This window comes from Furipterus horrens, unplaced genomic scaffold (assembly GCF_987537825.1).
Source record: "Furipterus horrens unplaced genomic scaffold, mFurHor1.1.pri manual_scaffold_9, whole genome shotgun sequence".
NCBI lineage: Eukaryota > Metazoa > Chordata > Mammalia > Chiroptera > Furipteridae > Furipterus > Furipterus horrens.
This window is the reverse complement of record NW_028327179.1, coordinates 61,707,968-61,730,121: the sequence shown is the minus strand read 5'-3', so window position 1 is coordinate 61,730,121 and position 22,154 is coordinate 61,707,968. Positions and strand designations below refer to the sequence as shown.

At 38.3% G+C, this 22,154-nt stretch overlaps 1 pseudogene; it reads left to right on the top strand.

The window, feature by feature from the left end:
- The first annotated feature begins 232 nt into the window (after window positions 1-232).
- On the top strand, window positions 233-9,013 carry LOC150001840 (ubiquitin carboxyl-terminal hydrolase 1 pseudogene; annotated as a pseudogene).
- Window positions 9,014-22,154: the final 13,141 nt, after the last annotated feature.

Genomic DNA, 22,154 nt, shown 5'->3' with positions numbered 1-22,154 from the left:
CTTCTGGCTAGTTGATTGAGAGTCACTCTATCCACTTTGTCTTGAGTTCTTTTGTGGAGATGTCAGTTCAGCCTTTGTGTGTTGTCTTGTTCTTCTGTGTCCACAGCTGGTCTAATGAGGTGGGCAGAGGTTCCTGTTCCTTTCAGCAGTGGTGTGTGCTTGCATGGCACATTCCTTTGGTGCCTGTTGGAGCTAGCTGAGGTGCCCTTGTGTGTGCACCTGTGCACGCGCAATGTGGCCTGGGAGCTTGCCTCAGGCCTGCCACACAGCGTTCAGGGAGTTGGTCTCTCGCCTCTTAGGGCAGGGCCCCAGACTCTTGGGCATAGTGGTAGTGAGTGATTGGTGCCTGTTGAAGCTGGTGAGGTGCTTTTGCACTCGCGTGCCTCTGTGCGCGCAAGGCAGTGGGGAGCTAGCCTCAGGCCTGCCACACTGCACTCCTGGAGTTGGTCTCTTGCCTCCCAGTGCTGGGCCCTGGACACGCGTGTACAGTGGAAGTGAGCGATTGGTGCATATTGAAGCCGGGCCGATGTGCTCTTACGTTCGCGTGCCCGTGTGCACGCAAGATGGCCTGAGAGCTAGCCTTAGTCCTTCCAAGTCATGCTCTGAGAGTTGGTCTCTCACCTCTTAGGACGGGGCCCCGGACACTTGTGCACAGTGGAAGTGAGTGTCTGTGAGCCGCTGCTTCCCACTGTTCCCTCGCCGCTGCCGCCCAGTGTTCCTGAGCCGCAGTTGCCCACTGTTCCTGCACCCTCCTGGGCGGGCATGAGCAGAGCCTGAGCAAGTGCTCTGCGCTCCGGCCTGGCGCCCACTTAAGCTGGCCAGGGGGGATTGCGCACGGTCTTCTGCGTGTCCAGTGGGCCCTCCCTGCACCCGTTGTGGCACTGATCTTATGTCTGTTGGAGTGTGTTTGAGGGGCACCTGGATGCGCGGCCCTGCGCATCTGGGCCAGTGAATGAGGGCACCTCCCCATGCGCGCCCACGTGACCCAAGGGGAGGGTTGGGGAGTGGGCGAGTGCACTCCTGCACCTGCGCTACTCAACAATGTCCTTTCACCCCCAAACTTTCCCTCCTCTCCGCAGTTCACAAGAGAAAAATACAAAGGAAAAATTACGTTTTCACTTGCACAGCAGCACGCTGTCTCCCGTCTTCCAGCGCCAATGCCACCTGGTCGAGTCCCATCTCTGCCAGAGGGCAGAGATCCCCTTTCCTCCCAGCTCCCCTCTGGGGAAGCTTGTGGTCGCCAAAAAGCCTTTGTGTCTTTCCAGCCACAGCTTGGGCAGCCACCTCTGTCAGGAATCCCCTTTCATCCCTTTTTCGTCTGCTATCCTCACTAAACATGTTGTTCCCAGATGGTTTTTCTCTAATCCAGCAGTGCCAAGTCTCGACTCCTGCCAGTGTCCAGCTGCTCACTGAGATGTTCTGTCTGCAATTAGTCCACACTACAGACGGGTCTCAGGAGCCTGAAAGCGCAGCCTTCCCGCACTCCTCTGCCATCTTCCTGGCGCGCATTACTCTTTTTAATTTTTGTAGAAAAAAATGTGTATTTATGCCTTGCAAATAAATTGGGAGGATGGCTTAATCCCTAGACAATGTCATGTGATTTTCCTAGTATAGTTTACTTATAGCTCATCAAATAAGATACACCATTGGCAAATAAGCATATGAAAAGGTGTTTCACACCATATACCATCATAGAAATTCAAATTAAAACAATAATGATATCATTACACATCTATTAAAATGGTCAAAATTCAGAACACATATAACACCAAATTGACAGGGATTTGAAGCAAACAAAACTCACATTCATTGCTTGTGGAAATGCAAAATAGTATGGTTACTTTGGAAGATAATTTAAATGTTTTTTGTAAAACTAAACATACCCTTACTATATGATCCAGGAATTACACTCTTTCGTATTTACCCAGAGAAGTTGAAAATTTACAACCACACAAAACCTGCACTGCATGTTTATAGTAGCTGTGTTCATAATTGCTCAAACTCAGAAGCAACGAAGATGCCCTTTGTAGATGAGTGGATAACCTAGTACATCTAGACAATAGAATATGATTCAACTCTAAAAATAAATAAACTATCAGGCCACAAAAAGACATGATGGAATCTTAAATGTATATTACTAAGTGAAATAAGCCAATCCGAAGGCTGCATAATGTGATTCCAATTATATGATATTCTTGAAGAGGCAAAACTATTAAGACAGTAAGAATATCAGTGGTTGCTAGTGGTTGGGGACAGGGAAAGGGATTAATATGCAGAACACAGAATTTTTAGAGCAGTGAATATACTTTGTATGACATCATGATAATTGGTACATGTTATTATATATTTGTTCAAAACTATAGAATAGATATTTCCAAGAGTAAACCCTAAGGCAAACTATGGACTTTGGGTGATTATAATATTTCAGTGTAGGCTTATTAATTATAACAAACATAGTCTCTGGTGGGAGATGTGAAAATGAGGAGGCTGTGCCTGTGTGGGGACATGGAGTATATGGGAAATATCTGTACCTTCTGCTCAATTTTGTTGTGAACCTAAAACTGCTCTAAAAAAGCAGTCTTAAAAAAGATTGGTTACTCAGAAATCTTTAAAAATATCTGTCATCTAGTAAATCTGTTATCTAATTTATACACAAAGCTAAGTAATCCTCATTTCCATATTTGAATTATGTTTTAAATTTTGGTGGAACTTACTTGAGCAAATGTCTTGTGTAGGCACTTTACTAGAAGACATAATCTGTAAAAAAGTTAACAAATTACAATTAAAAAAATAAAATAGTGTCTTATATGTTTAACCCAGAGACACAGACAACAGTGTATTGGTGGCCAGAGGGAAGGGGAAGTGAAGACAAGTGGGTAAGGTGGCTACAGAAGAAGGGGAATGGAGATGTCTGTAATAATGTAAAAAAAATAAAAATAAAGTAAAAACTAAAATAAAATAGTGTCTTCTTTAAGTCCAAAGTATTATTCTATGTCATGAGAAATAAGATAACACTGTTTCAAAGTTCACAGATATATTAGATAATTTTCCTGAAATAACAAAAGAAGTTTTTCTGAAAGACCTTAAACAGTCGCCTTTATTTTATTTACTCTTTAAAAATATGTGTACAGTTATGAAGCTTAATTTTAAGGTCCAAAACTGAGTTTCCTCTTGTTACAGGTCAACTGACAGCCAGACAATTTTCTTTTTTTAAATACATTTTCCTAATAATGCTATTAGAGTTGTTGTAATTTTTCCCTGTTTGTCCCCCTCCACCTGGTATCCCCTATTCCCTCTTACAATCCTCCCCTGACCCATGATGCAAATATTGGTACATTTAAAGTAGTCCCAGTGGCTTTTTTTTTTTTGGATTCTTTTTTCTTCTTGCTGTTCTGATTGAATGTTTTTTTTTTCTTATGTTCCAAATAATTGTTTTGATTTTCAGCTTCATCCACCCCACTGTTGGTTTCGTATAATTTTTTTTATTCCACTTAATGTAACCTTTCATTTCTGCCTGAGTGTTTTTAAATGTTGTTTCAGTACCCAGTGAGTTTCTTGAGCATCCTAATAACTAGTGTTTTGAACTCTGTATCTGATAGATTGCTTATCTCCATTTTGTTTAGTTCTTTTTCTGGAGTTTTGGTCTGTTCTTTCATGTGGGCCATATATCTTTGTCTCCTTGTTATGGAAGTCTCCCTGTGTGGGGGAGGGCTCAGAATGGGGTCAATGCTACTACCTGGCTTCTGGAGTTTTGTTCTGGAGGAAGCTGTCCCCTGGCACTCACCCTGATGCCAGGTGCTATATCATATATATTTGACATGTTCTTTGCTGATGAATTATAAATATGTTTTCCAAGTTTATGGTATTATTTGGACAGAAGCTCTCAATTCTAAATGTAGTTAAATTTAACAATATTTTATTTTGTAGTTAACACTTTTGTGATTATTTAAGAAAGATTATTCTACTGTAAAGTCTAAAATGTATTTAATTTTGATATTTAAGCATTCAATTCATGTGGAGTTGATTTTTGTTTATATTTTATGCAGAAACTTAAGTTTCTTTTACTTTTTTATCAACTTGCAGACAATTTTCCCATATTCATTTGTGAATAGTCCTCCTTTCCCTATTAATCTGCCATGCCACACACTGTTATATTTCAAAAGTCCATATAGGGATAGTAGAGTTAAGGGTCTCTGTCTAAATTCTATTAATTTTGTTGTTGTCAGTGTCCAGGTTCCAGATTCTTTGTTGATCCCTTTCTAGATGTCTAGTGCAGTGGAATGGTCATCTCTTTACTTCAAGTTAGAGAAAAATATTAGATTTTTTTGTTTGTTTGCAATTGCTTAGCATTTATTATTTCAGTAATGAACCAATATCATGCTCTATCACAGATCCATGCACTTGTGAATTTTAAAAAGTATCTCCATTTATTCTTGAAAAATGTCAGCAGCTGATCCTTATTATGAGGGAGATGGTTAGTCTGTCTCTGTGTGGACTTCATTCTTCAATCCTGACTCATTTTCTCCTCTTTCCATTTTAAGTAGAATAAAGCAGCATCCAGATTCCTAATAGTTCTGATTCTACATAGAAAACTCCCCCAATTCATAGTGACCACGGTAGTTCATGATCTTTCTTTATCCTAGTCACAAACTTTCAGTAATGACTTTATTTCACCATTTTATAGTTTAACACGTCTATGCCCATTATTGATGAGTTGTAAAACCCCTGTATTCTCTTACTTTATTTTTATTTATTTTTAATTTTAACCTGAGGTTATGTTGAGAGAGAGAGAGAGAGAGAGAGATTGAGAAACAGAGAGAGAAACATTGATGTGAGAGAGAAACATTGATTAGTTGCCTCTCATACACAACCAAACCTGGAATTGAACCTGCAACATTTTGGTGTAAGGGATGACACTTCAACTAACTCTGCCACCCAGCCAGGGACATATCTCTGTTTTAAAAGTTGCTGAGTTCTATTTAAATGGCTTTGATTTGAAAAAAAAGTCAGAGATCTGGTGAAGATGGAAGATAGGCAGACATGGCTTGCCTCTTCTCACAAGTGCATCAAAATTACAACTAAAATACAGAACAACTATCAATCAGAACCATTAGAAGTTGAGTTTAATAGAAGTCTGATACTACAGAATTAAAGAAACCACATCCATCAGACAGGTAAGAGGGGCACAGATGTGGAATGAGTTGGTTTCTCACCCACAAGTGGTAGATTAAAATTTTGGAGTGATATCTCAGGAATGAGGAGTCCTAGCCCCATCGCAGGCTTTTCAGACCAGGTTTCTAGTGCCGGAAAGATAAGTCCCCACAACTTCTGGCTGCAAAAACAAGTGGGGGTTTAGTTGGTGAAGAAACTGCTGGAGCCCCAAGCAGTTCTTTTTAAAGAACCCACACACAAATTCATCTACCCAGACTTATTCCCTCTGAGCTCCAACACCATGGTAGCAGCTTGAAAAGCACCAGTGGTATACAAGGAAAAACTGAATTGTCTGGCATCAAGGTGAGCAGAGGTCATTGTCTCTTTTCTAAACCCTCCTCCTATAGCCAGCAAGATGATGCCATACTGAGACTCCATCAACATGGCCAAAACTTTGAGCCACCTTGGAGATCCCCAGAGACTCTGCCCCACCCAATTTATGGACGCGCCCAAGCTACTTTTCTATATGAATGGCTAGTGCATCACAACTTCCTAAATCCTATCAAACAAGGAACAACTGGCTTCAGTGAACTCCTTGCCTGGCATTAGCAGCAGCCAGCTTAGATTCATAGCTTGGCTTTGCCTGGGAATCTCCAAGCCCAGCACAATTAACAACTAATTTAGATTGCTTTATAACTCAGGAAGGATGCCTTGGGCAAAACACAGGTGGAGGCTGACCTTGGCCTGCATCACCCAGTAAACCCCAGGGTCAGCACATCCAGTGGACAGCTACAGACTATGTCAGAGCACTACTACCCTGCACCTGTACAGCTGATCTTCCACAGAGGGTGGAGGTTGGTGGTCAGTAGCCATATCCAGTCCTTGCAGCTCATTATCCTGGGTAAATCCCTTCAATAGATCTGCCAACAGCAACCAAGGCTCAACTACAAGAGGGAGGTATACTCATCCCACATGAAGGGTGCACCTTGAGTACCCAGCTTAGATGATAGAGAGGCTGTGCCACTGGACCCTACAAACATACTACATTAGGCCATACTGCCAAGATAGAGTAAAAGTAGCTCTATCCAATACACAGAAACAAACACAAGGAAGCTGCCAAATTGAGGAGACAAAGAAATATGGCCCAAATGAAAAAACAGAACAAAACCCCAGAAAAAGAACTAAATGAAACAGAGATAGCCAACCTATCAGATGCAGAGTTCAAAACACTGGATGGATATCAGGATGCTCAAAGAAATGATTGAGTAAGGCCATAAAATAAAGGAAGAAGTGAAGGTTACACAAAGTGAAACAAAGAAATATATACAGGGAACCCAGAGTGATGAAATGGGAGCCAGGATTCAAATCAATGCTTTGGAACAAAAGGAAGAAATAAAAATTCACCTGAATTAGAAAGAAGGACAAGAATTTTAAAAATGAGGAGAGGATTAGAAACCTCTGGAACAACTTTAAGCATACCAACATCTGAATTATAGGGGAAGCAGGAGGAGGAGAGGAAAAGCAAAAAAGTGAAAACTTATTTGAAAAAATAATGAAAGAACTTCCCTAATTTGGCAAAAGAAATGGACATACAAGTCCAGGAAGTACAGAGAGTCCCAAACAAATTTAACCCAAAGAGGATCACACCAAGACACATCATAATTAAAATGCCAAAAGTTCAAGCTAAGGAGAGAATCTTAAAAGCAGCAAGAGAAAAGCAGAGAGTTATCTACAAAGGGGTGCTTATAAGACTCTCAGCTGATTTCTAAAAAGAAACTTTACAGGCAAGAAGGGGCTGGCAAGAAGTATTCAAGGTGATGAAAAGCAAGGACTTAAACCAAGATTACTCTATCCAGCAAAGCTATCATTTAGAATGGAAGGGCAGATAAAGTGCTTCCCAGACAAGGTAAAGCTAAAGGAGTTCATCATCACCAAGCCATTATTATATGAAATATCAAAGGGACTTACTTAAGAAAAAGATCAAAATTATGAACATTAAAATGACAACAAACTCACACCTATTAGCAACTGAACCTAAAAAATAAAAACAAAATCAAACTAAGCAAACCAGAATAGGAACAGAATCATAGGTATGGGGATCATTTCGAAGGTTATCAGCTGGGTGGTGGGAGGAGTAGAAATGAGAAAATGGTGCAGGGATTAAGAAGCATAATCGGTAGGTACAAAATAGAAAGGGGGAAGTTAAGAATAATATATGAAATGGTGAAGCCAAAGAACTTATATGCACAACCCATGGACATGAACTAAGGAGGGTGGGATTGCTGAAGGGAAGGTGAGTACTGGGCAGAGGGGAACAAAGGGAAAAAAAATTGGAACTACTTTAACAACATAACGAATAAAATATACTTAAAAAAATAAGAAGTACAAATTACCTGTTATAAAAACAATGATGAGGATGTAAAGTCCAGCACAGGGAATAGCTAGTAATATTGTAATCACTGTATGCTGTCAGGTACTAGACTTATCAAGAGTACACTTCAAAGTTAAAGTAAATTGGTTAAAGTCTGCAACTAAGCAACACAGCATTCTTTCTAAATTCTGTAGTCTGGGGAAAATAACAAATCAAGGACCCAAAGGACAATCTAAAGAAAATGAATATGATCTTGAAGAGGACTCTGGGAAGTGTGAAAATGATAACACAATTAATGGTTGCGGATTTGAATCTCCAGGGAATAATATTAAGCCCATTAATGATAATGAAGTTAAGCCCATAAACAAAGGCACAGAGCACATTGGTTTTGGGCTAGTAGAGAAATTATTTTAAGGTCAGTTGGTATTAAGGACTCGTTGTTTAGAATACGAAAGTTTAACAGAAAGAAGAGAAGATTTTCAAGACATTAGTGTGCCAGTACAAGAAGATGAGCTTTCCAAAGTAGAGGAGAGTTCTGAAATTTCCCCAGAGCCCAAAACAGAAATGAAGACCTGGGATGGGCAATTTCACAGTTTGCTTCAGTGGAGAGGATTGTAGGAGAAGATAAATATTTCTGTGAAAATTGCCATCATTATACTGAAGCTGAACGAAGTCTTTTGTTTGACAAAATGCCTGAAGTTATAACCATTCATTTGAAGTGTTTTGCTGCTAGTGACTTAGAGTTTGATTGTTACGGCGGCAGACTTTCCAATATCAACACTCCCTTACTGACGCCTCTTAAATTGTCACTGGAATAATGGAGTACAAAGCCAACCAATGACAGCTATGGATTATTTGCAGTAGTGATGCACAGTGGCATTACAATCAGTAGCGGGCACTACACTGCTTCTGTTAAAGTCACAGACCTTAGCAGTCTAAAACTAGATAAGGAAAATTTTGTGCTTGACCAACTGTGTGAAACAGGTAGGCCAGAACCACCAAGTGAGGAGGAAGCAAGGGGTGTGGCTGAAAATTATGATGATGAAGCGTCAGTTAGAGTCAGTGGAAACACACAGCCAAGTAAAGTTTTGAACAAAAAAAAAAAAATGCAGAAGCTATTGGACTTCTTGGAGGACAAAAGAGCAAAGCTGATTATGAGCTTTGTTGTATTAGATACAACGAAGTATTTAATCCTGATAAAGGTGCCAATACAGCATTTGCTGAAAACAGAAATTTGGAGACTAACATTACTAACGGGACCCATGAATCTGATGGAAACAAGGAGTCCGGTGACCAAACAGGCGTTAACATCAGTGGATTTGAGAACAAAATTTCATGTGTAGTGCAAATCCTAAAAGAGTATGAGGGAAATGGTTGCTTTTTGATGATTCTGAAGTGAAAGTTATTGAAGAGAAGGACTTTCTGAATTCTCTTTCCTGTTCTACATCTCCTACATCTACATCTTATTTGCTATTTTATAAGAAACTATAGTTAGGGTATTTTCCTTGTGTATATAAACAGACCAGACAAACATCAGTCAAGTTGATTACATCAAAAGGTAGCTTTTCTTTTGAAGCTATTGTATATTATTGGTCTCTCTAGGTTTTTATATAGTGAAATTTGAATTATTGAAACCATGTTAATTTTTAGAATTCATTTTCCTTAGTAGAGACTAGTGATGTATTAGCTTCTGGGAACAAACTTGTATAGGTTCTTAATTATCCAAAGTGGAAGCATTTAAACACTTTTGAATTTACACCTTTTTGTGCTTGCTTTTTAAAATAAAGTGCTTGCATTTGTATCTCCATATTTTGGAGTAATTATCTACATAATGTTTATAGGTCCTATGGTTTTTCAGCTAAGAAGCAGAGTATCATTTCAGTACGTTTAGTTTTATAAGTCATGAAGCCAAATCTGAGGGGTTGTATTAGAGGCACAAAGCCTGGAGTGTGTGTGTGTATTCACAATGGTGTAGATTTTGTGCCTTGGATCACTTTGAAAGGGTCTCAGAAAACCTGGACAGCCCTACCTTCACAAGAATTTTATATGTATTTATGAAGACTATTCTTTAGTAAGTCTTTTTAGGCATGGACTAATTTGTATCTCTTCATAGTCTTATTCTGCACAACCTATACAGTACAGCAAACTTAGAGGTGTGACCTTAAGTTTAACTTTTCTTAAAAATCAGAAAGGTCAATAAAATGTAAAATGCTTAAAAACTGTAAAAAAAAAAAAGAGTACACTTCATAAGTTATATATGTTTAATAACTGTGTTGTACACCTGAAACTAACATAATGTATGTCAACTGTAATTTAAATTTTTTAAAATATTATTTTGAAATAAATTGAAAAAAAAAAGGCTATAAGTATGTCTATACTTGTTAAAATAAAAAAAATTAGTTCAGTAGAACTTTCTCAATTAAATGCTGGCTATTTGAACCACATGACTACCCTTATGCTTGATATAATTGAGTTTTATTTTATTTTTTGTTTTTAATTATTTTTAGACAAACAATTCATAAAGAATAAACTCTTAAATACTGGTGTTATAAATATAAAGTCTATAACAATGTTACCCTGTAAGGAAATGGCATCTTTGAGTTTCACTAGTGATGCTTCAGAAAACCTTGCAAAGTTTTTATAAGTAGTAAGAAGTGAGAGCTCTTCGGCACTTCCAGTCTGATTCAGTCATCTGTCATGTCTTCAACAAATTTTATTGCATGGCGATTTTGTGCAGATGTTGCCAAGCATGAAGAAGATTGTCATGATCACTGACCTCATGAAACGTACAGACTCTCAGAAACAGAGGAGAGAATTTCTCCTTGAGTCAAAGGCAAAGAGGTGAAGTGAATTTACTGGGTCTGTTTAAGATCAGCTTATTCTTCCCAACACATGATTGGGACCAAGGGACTAACAACTCATTTTTTTATTTTAAGAATTGGCAATTAGAAGTGGCCAACCAATTCATGCTATTGCTTAAATACATTCTTATAAACATTTTCCTAAACTCTAGACTTGATAATTTTATGAGTTGCTAATATTTTTTACTCATTGCTTATTATGGCAACAATGATAGTGTATTTGTTTACCTAGAGAGGCAAATTTAATCCAACCTATTATCAAATTTATCTCTTCATCTATTTTTTGTGATGCTATTACTAAATGAGGTGAAAAAATATTAAGCCTGTGCATTTTGGGGTTCTAGATTCTTTGAGCATCATATGTGAGTTGTTTGTTATTTGATTAAAATGTGTATTAGTGTTAGTTAGGTGAGATATTCCTAAACTAACATAATTGCATATGTCTAAGCTTTCTTCTTTACATTAACTGGTTGATATTTTTTAGTTAGATATCCAACTAACCTTGCAAAGACAATTCAAATGCGTTTTCTAGTTTCCTGACAACTATATGCTTTTTCAGCAGCTTCTTCTCCTTGCAGCCGTAAAGTGCCCTATTAAATAGTTCAGAGTTGGGTCAGGTACTGGGTAGCATTTTCAAAATAGAATGCTAACCTGATTATGTGTCCTGAGTTCCATATAAATAAATCAACAATAGAGCATAAAATTCAACCTGTAATGAACATAAATAATGTTTAATACATCATCACCTGGTTTAAAAACTTGTTCAAATATTTTGTAACACCCACAAAAGCAGTTGTAAAAAACTGCTTGTTTATAAAAATCACACAACACATAATTATTAGCATTATCATGTTCATTTGTCCTCTGATTCTCTGTTTTTGGAAACAAAATTCTTGGTTTGAAAAAAAACTTCCCAGTGGCATTTCATAATCTGAATTGTGATGTCAATTTTAAGTAAAAAATAAACTTGGGGTAGTGATAAAAATGAAAATGGACCTTTTAAAAAATAGATTATGAACTATAATTTTAAAGGAGTCATTAATGATTAACATAATGATAATTTTCATGAGGAATTTTATGCAATGTGTATAAAAAACCCACTATGAGAAGCCATAAAAGTGCGGTGGTTTGTCAAAGTTTTAGATTAATATTTTGTAAGAAAAGTGACTTGGAAACTATAAATATGTGCCTGGATTTAGCATGGGTAATTTTGGATTTTAAAAGAAGAAGCCAAAGTTCTGACATTTTTATACTGGTCAAGACTAGTTTCTGATGTCCTAAGAAATATTGAGTTCATGTGATTCAAATGCTGTTAGAAATGGATACTTCATCACTTGTTGAGACTCTTGCTATTGTCTCCATCTGTATCATGGAGGTTTTGATTTTAAAAGTTACCCAAAGTTACTTGGTTATATATTCAATGGGAATTCTGTTTCATAAAAGGAGTTTTGCTCTTCTGATAACCACTGATCTCAGGAAGTCAATAGTCAATGACAGGTAACTATCAAGATGGTAATCATAATCTGCTCTCAGTAGCTCAACATTGCAAACGATAAGTTATTCTGTTGACACTTTCCTGTATAAACTAGATTAAAATCTCAGGTCATTCCTAGATAGGATGAAGGTAAGGATTAGGTCAGTGGCAGTAGAGTGTTCATGATGCAGTGGGACATCTCCATGTAGCTTAGTTCTGAGATTGTCTTGCAGCATCTATGTAAACTCATCAATTAAAGACCAAATGGAGATTTTACCAATGGGACCCAATGCCTACCACGTTCAGGGAAAGGTGTGAAAACACCTAGCACCTCTTAAAGGCCTTCAAATTAACTTCAGCTGTTAAATTCTCTAAACTCACATGATGTAATTTATCTTGCTGCGGGGTAGCAACCATCTTATATCTTAATTATGTAAAAAAAAAATTCAACCAAAAAAGATGAGTGATTTAGCAATGACTTTGGAGAAAACCTGATTATAACTTTAAACAGGCTTGGCAACTTTTTCTTTTTCCATAAATTGTCTTTTGACTTATCTAGGGTTGCATAAATTGCTTTGAAAAATCTGTTCCAATTCTGAACAAGGGCTTGTACCATCCTTACACAGTGTAAACTACCCTATTGTCAGAAGATGCCTCATGTGTCAGGTGATATGGGTGGAAAACACCTGCAGATGAGGTGATGCAGATAGACAGACTTGAAAGAAGATAATCACAATTTTATAATATCTTACATAATGGGTTTTTGTTCGACATTCCTCCATCAATTCCATCTTTCAGATGACTAGTCTAACCAGTGAAGGTAATTTGGAATTGAATTCCATCTTTCAGATGACTAGTCTAACCAGTGAAGGTAATTTGGAATTGAATTCCATCTTTCAGATGACTAGTCTAACCAGTGAAGGTAATTTGGAATTGAATTCCATCTTTCAGATGACTAGTCTAACCAGTGAAGGTAATTTGGAATTGATGGAGGAATGTCGAGCAAAAACCCATTATGTAAGATATTATAAAATTGTGATTATCTTATTTCAAGTCTGTCTATCTGCATCACCTCATCTGCAGGTGTTTTCCACCCATATCACCTGACACATGAGGCATCTTCTGACAATAGGGTAGTTTACACTGTGTAAGGATGGTACAAGCCCTTGTTCAGAATTGGAACAGATTTTTCAAAGCAATTTATGCAACCCTAGATAAGTCAAAAGACAATTTATGGAAAAAGAAAAAGTTGCCAAGCCTGTTTAAAGTTATAAACAGGCTATGCTAAGTGAAACAAAGGAAAATCCACACAAAATCAATTATGAAGGGAAGAAAACCAGGGTTCAAAGCAATGATTTAGAATATAAGGAAGAAAAAAACAGTCAACCAGAACAGAATGAGGGAACAAGAATTGAAAAAAAATGAGGAGAGGCTTGGGCACCTCTGGGACAACTTTAAACATACCAAAATCTGAATCATAGGTGTGCCAGAAGGAGAAGAGAAAGAGCAAGAAATGGAAAGCTTATGTGAGAAAATAATGAAGGAAAACTTCCCAAATTTTCAAAGGAAGTAGACATAGAAGTCAGGAAGCATGGAGAGTCCCAAACAAGCTAGACCCAAAGAGGACCACACCAAGACACATTATAATGAAAATGCCAAAGGTTAAAGATAAAGAGAGAATCTTAAAAGTAGCAAGAGAAAAACAGAGAGTTACCTACAAAGAGGTGCCTTTAAGACTCCCAGCTAATTTCTCAAAAGGAACTTTGCAGGCAAGAAGGGGCTGGCAAGAAGTATTCAAGGTGATGAAAAGCAAGGACTTAAACCAAGATTACTCCATCCAGCAAAGCTATCATTTAGAATAGAAGGGCAGATAAAGTGCTTCCCAGACAAGGTAAAGCTAAAGGAGTTCATCATCACCGAGCCATTATTATATTATATGTCAAAGGGACTTACTTAAGAAAAAAAAGATCAAAATTATGAACATTAAAATGACAAAAAACTCACAACTGTCAACAATGGAATCTAAAAAAATAAAAACAAAATCCAACTTAGCAAGCCAGAATAGGAACAGAATCATATGTTTGGGGATTATTTGGAGGGTTATCAGCTGGGATGGGGAAGGGGCATAAATTAGGAAATGGTGCAGAGATTAAGAAGCATAATTGATTGGTACAAAATAGACAGGGGGACTTTAAAAATAATATAGGAAAGGGTGAAGCTAAAGAACTTACATACACGATCCATGGACATGAACTAAGAGGGGGCATTGCTGGAGGAAAAGAGGGGTACTGTGCAGAGGGGAGCAAAGGAAAAAAACTGAGACTACTGTAAAACATAATCAATAAAATATACTTAAAAAATGTAAGGAGAATTCAGGGTAGCTTAAAGAATCTAGTTGAGATAGGAAAATGAAAGAGAGATAGGGAATATATACAATCATTCTTTCTTATCTATGGTTTTGCTTTCCATGGTTTTAGTTAACTGTGGTCAACCATAAGCCCAAAATATCTAGTAGAATACTGCAGAAACATACAATTTGTAAGTTTATTTATTTATTTAGTTTTGAGACAGAAAAAAAGGAAAGAGAGAGAGAGAGAAACATGAATTTGTTTTTGCACTTAATAATGCATTTATTGGTTGCTTCTTATATGTACCCCAATCAGAGGTTGAATCCACAACCTTGGTGTATTGGGATGATGTTCTAACCAACCAATTGTGGGCAGGGTCACAATTCATAAGCTTTTAATTGTGCACCATTCTGAAGAGCGTGATGGAATATCCTCCAGTCTTGTTCTGTCTCACCAGGATGTGACTCATCCCTTTGTCCAGTGTCTTCCTGCCCATTAGTCACTTAATAGCCATATCATTTATTAGCTGGACTTTCACAATATCACTGTGATTGTGTTCAGTAACCCTTATTTTACTTAATAGTGGCCCCAAAGTTCCAGAGTAGTGATACTGACAATTTGGATACACCATAGAGAAGCCATAGGAAGTGTTTTCTTTAAATAAATGGTGAAAGTTGTCAACTTAATAAGGAAAGAAAAAAATTATATGTGGAGGTTGCTAAGATCTATGGTAAAACAACTCTTCTATCAGTAGAATTGTGAAGAAGGAAAAAAAATTGTGTTATTTTTGCTGTTGCACCACAAACTGAAAACATTAAAGCCACAGAACATAGTAAGTCTTTAGTTAAAATGGAAAGGCATTAAGTTTGTCGGTAGAAGACATAAACAGAATACATGTTCCAATCTGATGGCAACATAGTGTGCCAGAAAGCACTGAGCCTATAGATGCCATCAGCAAGGGACCACCTGAAACGAATGACACTAAGTCACTTACTGCAAGTAAGGGATAGTTACACAGATTCAGGAATAGGTTTGGACTGAAAAATACAAAAATCACTGGAGAGGCTGCATCTTTTGATAAAGAAGATGCTGCCCCGTTTTCAGCAGAGTTGAAGCTGATTAGGATTTGGTATTATGCATGGTTTCAGGCATCCACTGGGTGTCTTGAAATGTGTCTCTGACAAATAAGGGGGGGGCAATTGTATATATATACAACTATCAACACAAACACAACATCTAAATTAGTGGGAATGGACAGGAAACACCTTGAACTCCATTCATTTTCCTCATTGTCTCTTCATTCCTGGCTAACCCCAGACGAGCAAGAAGACATTTTCTTAATTGTTACTGGTAAGTCAACCTCAGAATAAAGTTGACCTTGCTGAAGTGAGTAGATCAGGGAGATGCAAATACTTAGATCTCCTTGATAATGATCCAAAGCTACTAAATCAATATACTCTGATGTTCTTTAACCCTGGGGCTTCCTTTAATCCACATCCCTAAATTTTCTCATTATTTAAACCCATTTGACTTGTATTTTTGTACTTGTAATAGAAATCCTAATAAATGTAACCTAACATTTATTAATTTTATTGACATCATATTGTGTTTGGAGTCTGTGTGCTGGTCAGCCACACTCCACACACCCTAGTTCCTTGTCCGCCCTTCTCTGCATCCCACTTTGAATTGCATCCCCTAGGTTCTTGTGCTATCTTGCTTCCAGTTAGAGTCAGCCAATGGGAGGCATCAGTAGGATATGTGAAGATAGAGGGAGACATTGGGGTGCTTCTTCAACATTTCCACCAGTTTAGAAGCTGCCTTTTTGTTGGTAGCTGTGCCATTGCATGACCACAGCTCATAGAGAGGGACCCGCTCCTTGGCTCCAGTCACTTTTCCTGCCTTGTTTCTTCAGTCCCGAGTGGTAGCAGCTTTCCTTTGTTGACTGTCTCTGGCTTCACCAATATTTTTCATTAATTCCTTTAAGTTTTCCCATACCTCTGAAAGTGGCCTTTTATTTAATTCTCTTCATTTAAACCAACTGCAAGAAATCCTGTTTTCTTCCAGAACTTTGATTGATGTAATTTGCTTTCTGCTTCATTTCCTGACCTTTATTTGTTAGAAGCTATAAAATTCTCCAACCCTGAACTATGAATGAAGCTATTCATGGAAGAAATTGGGTTTTGGTGAGGAATTAGAGGCTTTCTTCTGCTTATTGATTGACTTTGGATGAGTGTGGGATTGGCAAATTTTTCTGCGCAAATATTTTAATGCTTTACGGACTGTGCAGTCTCTGTTGCAACTATCAACTCTGCTACTTTTAAACGAATAGGTGTATGTGTGTTCTGATAAAACTTCATTTACACAAACAGGTGGTGGGTCAGATTTGGCCCCCTGGCCATGGTTGTCGACCTCTGAGTTAACTCATTCAATTTATGACCTTGAAGTAAAAGAACAACATCTTGGTCTCTCAAACAGTTACAGAACAGAATACTTTGTGAAACTTTTTTTTAAAATACAAGATGTCTCTTGCATGTGACAAAGTTATTCTGGAGATTAGTTTTATGTCAAAGATAGTGTGTGGAAGAAAATGTTTCTTTCTCCACCAGCAGAGAGTCACAGCATAGATGCAGTGATCACCAGGATGGAAGTTCTCATCCTTGACCAGTCCTTCCAAATTTCCCATTGGAGTCTGAGCTAGATAGTTAGTTCCAAGGAAAGGCTGAGTTTTAGAAGTCACTTTCTACAACTACTATATTTTGTCAAGCAAGAACTGGGATACATTCTCCCAGAGTGGCTCCTGAGGCTAAAGGAAAGTTTAGGTTGGTAAGCTATTGAAATTTCAGGTCTTCTAAGAAGGCTTTTTGGATGTCTGTCAGAGTTCAGGCTGCCTCAAACTACAAGCGGGGGTGATGTGAAAACTTCAGGAATTCCACTAGCTGGGGGATGAGCTCTGCTACCACAATCAGTCTTAGGGGAGGGTTCCTCTTCCAGGACAGTATTCTCCTAGTTGCCTGGGTGACCTGGAGGGTAGGTCTGGATCTGAGGCATTCATATCATGGACTATTTCTTGTAGGTGAGGCTGACTCTGTTGGTCCCTCCTTCAGAAACTGGTCTAGATTGCCTGTAGTGTTTCCCTAGGAATCTCCCTATATGTATCTTGGAGTTGATGTTACATTTTCGTAAGTGGTAAGTTTGTGATTCCCATCTCTGTCCTCAGCTGCTAGGCAGTATGGACCTTGAGGACAGAGATAGCCCCAATTCATCTTTCCATGTGCCAATAAAACCAAGCACTGGGCCTTACACATGGTGGATGCTGACTGCTTAACTAACTGAGCTGAATTTAATTCCTAAATAATTATAATAAAACTTAAAGGCACACCTTGAACATTACTTGAGACAAGAGTGTAAGTGAAGGTCCATATACCACATGCCTAAATATGTTACATATCAAACTATGTCTATGGCCTGAGTTGTCTTCCCACCCCTGGCCCTATAGCTTGCTCGTTGGCAACTATACATGTGATTTGGGAGCAATGCTCTCCCCTCAGCTAGCCCTACTGCCTTTAGCCTGAGAGGTTACATAGATCTCTAGGGGCAAAGCAAAGCGGAAGATGAACTCAAGCTCAAGATTTCTGGGCTGTCCTGGGGAACCTGGCTGAGCACTGACTTAGCTTCCTAGGGAGACAGTCTGAGTGGAGTCCTGTCCCTTAGGCTTCGCTTGTCTAACTCAAGACTTTCAGGTTATTTTAAGGGTCTTCTAGAGTCGCACCATCTATGTATAATGGAAAAAGAGAATGACTATGTGGGTGATTGGTCTGCTATACATCCACTATGAGCAATAGAGGGCTGCCAATTTAAAAGCAGACACTCTCTCTGCTCCCCTGGGACAGTGGCTGTGATCATAACCAACACTCCCCAACCCTCCACCATCTTCCAATACATACATAAACACACACACACACACTCTCCACCCTGCCTCCTCTGACCTGGGGGTTCAGTTCAGCTCACACTGTCTTTTTCCATAATTTCTATTTGTTTAAGTAGTTATGGAACTTTCTAAAGTCTTTTAGCACAGAGAAGAAAAAATCAAGTGTCTTCTGATAGGGAGATTGTTATCCCTGGGGTCAACTGGACATTGACCCTCTAATCAGGGCCAAGGGCTGCACGAGAACCTAGAGGGTACACATGAAGAATATTATATTCCTCTACCAGTGAATGTTCCCACTAAACAAGTAATTCACGTTGAAACTTTTTGCTAAGATTGGTGCCTATCTGTGGTCAGATTCACTTGCAGGGCTTGCTAAAATACAGACTTCTGGAGCTCATCTTCAGAGCTTCTCATTCAGTAGGTAGGTCTGGATGAGACCCATATATTTATGTATTTAACAAGCTCCTAGGATATTCTTCTTGTCTGAGGCCCACAGTTTAAGAACCACTGGTGTATATGATTGCATACTCTGCAAAGATCCCAAATAGCCAGGGTCCTCATAATTCCACAGATGTACCATGGATTACCCTAGCTGGCACTGGCCCTAAAATATTATTGGAAACTTATCTTTAGTAGCTGGGAAAAGAAGAGAAATGTTTAAAGTTACAAGCAATTTTCAATCTCTAAGTGTAGGGACGTGCATTTACATCAGGCAAATTGTTGCTCTTGGTCTGGGAAAGCAACTTAAGTCTTTCATTTGTTTACAAAAATGTAAATTAAATATCCACCCATGTTCTAGAAGGAAATGTGAAGTTAGTATTAACCTGAACACAGATATTTGTGACTGAGAAGTTAAGTGTACTATTTGATAACATAAAATTGGGGGGAAGACTGAGCCAAACTTATGTCTGGGAGACATAGTTGTGAGTGTGTGTGTGTGCATGTGGGGTGGGGGGTATGGGTTGCACATTCTAGCATTATTGGGTCTGTCTTAATCTATAGATATTGTGTATGCCACAGTTGTTTTCTAAAACTCCAGAGCTGAGACCCATGGATTAAGGAAAGAATAGTGTCTATAGAAAGGCAGCTCTACCAGGCACCTGGTATATTTAACACACGGTTATTTCTGTCACTATAACCCCCATGTAATAAGTCTTTATTATAATTTTCTGATGTACTTTTTCTACTAGGGGGTTTCCTCTGGAGGACAAGAATATTGACACTGTCAGTCTACCTAGGAATAGGTTTATCACCCTAGAAAAATGAGAAAAGAGGAGAGAGTTCTTTGAGGAAAGGGATTTTCCTTTCAGGGCTTCAGGGAAGCTGGGCCTGAATCCTGAGGACCACAAGTGATGGTGGGAGAAGGAAGTGGGCATGAACTGGAAGATTTACTAGAGAAGGCCAGAAGACTGCTTGTAAATGTTCTTGAAGACATTATACAGGTGTGTGATCACTGAAACATACTACTTCCAATGCAGATTGTACTTACCTTCTTGAATACCCAAGGTTTCAATGAAATACTGTTCAAAGTTGGAGTTTGATCTCTGATGGCCCATGAGAGTTTAAAGAAAAGGTATCTTACCAACTTGGAGCTAATCAACCAAGGAGAAGGCAGGGCTCCAGTCCACGGCCCTATCTTAAGGAGAGTGAACGTTCCTACAGTGGGAGTTTCCCAAGGATTGCTGCAAGGGTAGAACAGGAAAACAGGAGGATCCCTCTGTAAAATTAAACAATAATGGGCAAGGGAAAGTTTATTTATAGGCATAATTTTGAAGCTGTGATATGATAAAAATGAATGTTTGAGTTACAGGTGAAGTATACTTGCTTGGTTTGGTTATTAATTAGAGGTAATTTAGGAACAGACATTATATATGAACACCCATGCTAAATATCAGGTTCAAGTAGAAAACAGTTCCTTTATTTAGTAAGATAAGGTAATTCAAGTCTTCATGACAAGTGAATATATCTACATAGTTACACCAGAAGAAATGGAACTTTATCTGTAAATCTAAAATAGGAAATGAAGTATCATTGTATGAGCTTCAAAAACTCTAATTAGGCAAAGTGATTTCAATAAACTATTAATTCCCCATGACATATATAAAAACACTAAACATGAAGGAAATAAAACCACGTTATAGAAACAAGGAATTGGTAGGTGCAGAAGGTCACTAAAGGAAACCAATTTTCTAGTAATTTACTTTAGAGCTCCAAAAATAACAAACAAATATCAATTTGGAACCAGATTCTTTGCCACTTCAACATGGCTCCCAGGGACTAACATACTGAACAAGGCCATCCAGAAGGTGGGATATCTTAATTTTAGCCAAAATAAGCATAAATGTACAGAAAACCAAAACAATATGGGAAGAAAAAGCCAATATGCAATACATGCTGACTCTGTAAAACAGTAAATTTATATCTAGTACATCAAAGAGTTGGTTCAAAGACATCACTGTGTGGGTGGTTGCAGAAGTCTTGGAGCTGATTACCAATAATTCACACTGGATCAAGAGGCTTACCCAGAAGGCATCATCTAATGCTTAATGATGCCTATTTGCTTTTTGATCTTAATAATATCAAAACAAATGAGGGTATATTACACTCTGTTTTGGTGAAAGTGGAAGCTACTGGTACTCAAAAAGTTATAATCCTATTGAGTTTCTTCTTCTTTTAAGTGTATTTTATTGATTATGCTATTAATGTTTATTGATTGTGCAATTTCCCCCCCTTTGCTCCCCTCTGCCTGTTACACACCTTCCTTCCAGCAATTCCCATACTCCTTCCTTTAGTGTGTGTTCATGGGTCATGCATATATACTCTTTGGCTTCTCCATTTACTTTACTATTTTCAATGTCTCCCTGTCTATTTTGTACCTACCATTTACGCTTCTTAATTTCTGTACCTTTTCCTCAATTCTCCCCCCCTTCTCCCTTCCCACAGGGTAATCATCCAAATGACCCCCATACCTATGACTGTTTCTGTTCTGGCTGTTTGCTTAATTTGTTTTTGTTTTGTAGATTCAGGTATTGATAGTTGTGAGTTTGTTGCCATTTTAATGTTCATTGTTTTGATCTTTTTCTTAAATAAGTCCCTTTAACATATCATATAATAATAGATTGGTGATGATGAACTCCTTTAGCTTTACCTTGTCTGGGAAGCACTTTATCTGCCCTTCCATTCTACATGATAGCCTTGCTGGATAGAGTAATCTTGGTTTAAGTCCTTGCTTTTCATCACCTTGAATACTTCTTGCCAGACTCTTCTTGCCTGCAAAGTTTCTTTTGAGAAATCAGCTGATAGTCTTACATGAACTCCTTTGTGGTTAACTCTCTGCTTTTTTCTTTTCTTTTTTTTAATTTTATTTTTTGTTATTCAATTACAGTTGTCCCATTTTTCCCTCATTGCTCCCCTCTCCCAGCCCATCTGCTTTTTTCTTGATGCTTTTATGATTGTCTCTTTAGCTTTAACCTTTGGCATTTTTTCTTTATATGTTATTTTTGCTCTACTACAGTTGTTCCAGTTTTTCCCTCATTGCTCTCCACTGTTCTGCCCATGCACCACTCTCACAGTCAAGCCCCACTCTGTTGTCCATGTCCATGGGTCATTTATACTAGTTTCTCAACTAGAACCTTCCCCTTCTGTTCCCTCTTCTCCCACTCCCTCCTCCCCCCCGGACACTGTCAGTCTGTTACTTGTTTCCATGATTGGTTCTATTTTGCTCATTGTTTGCTTTGTTCATTAGGTTACTGTTATAGGTGAGATTATGTATTTATCTTTCGCTGCCTGGCTTATTTCACTCAGAAAAATACTCTCCAGTTTCATCCATGCTGCTGTGAAAGGTAGGACTTCCTTCCTTCTTTCTTTCTGCTGTGTAGTATTCCATTGTGTAAATGTACCACAAATTTCTTATCCACTCATTGACTGATAGGCACTTAGGCTATTTCCAGCACTTGGCTATTGTAATAATGCTACTATGAACATAGGGGTGCATAGGTTCTTTTGAATTGGTGTTTCAGAT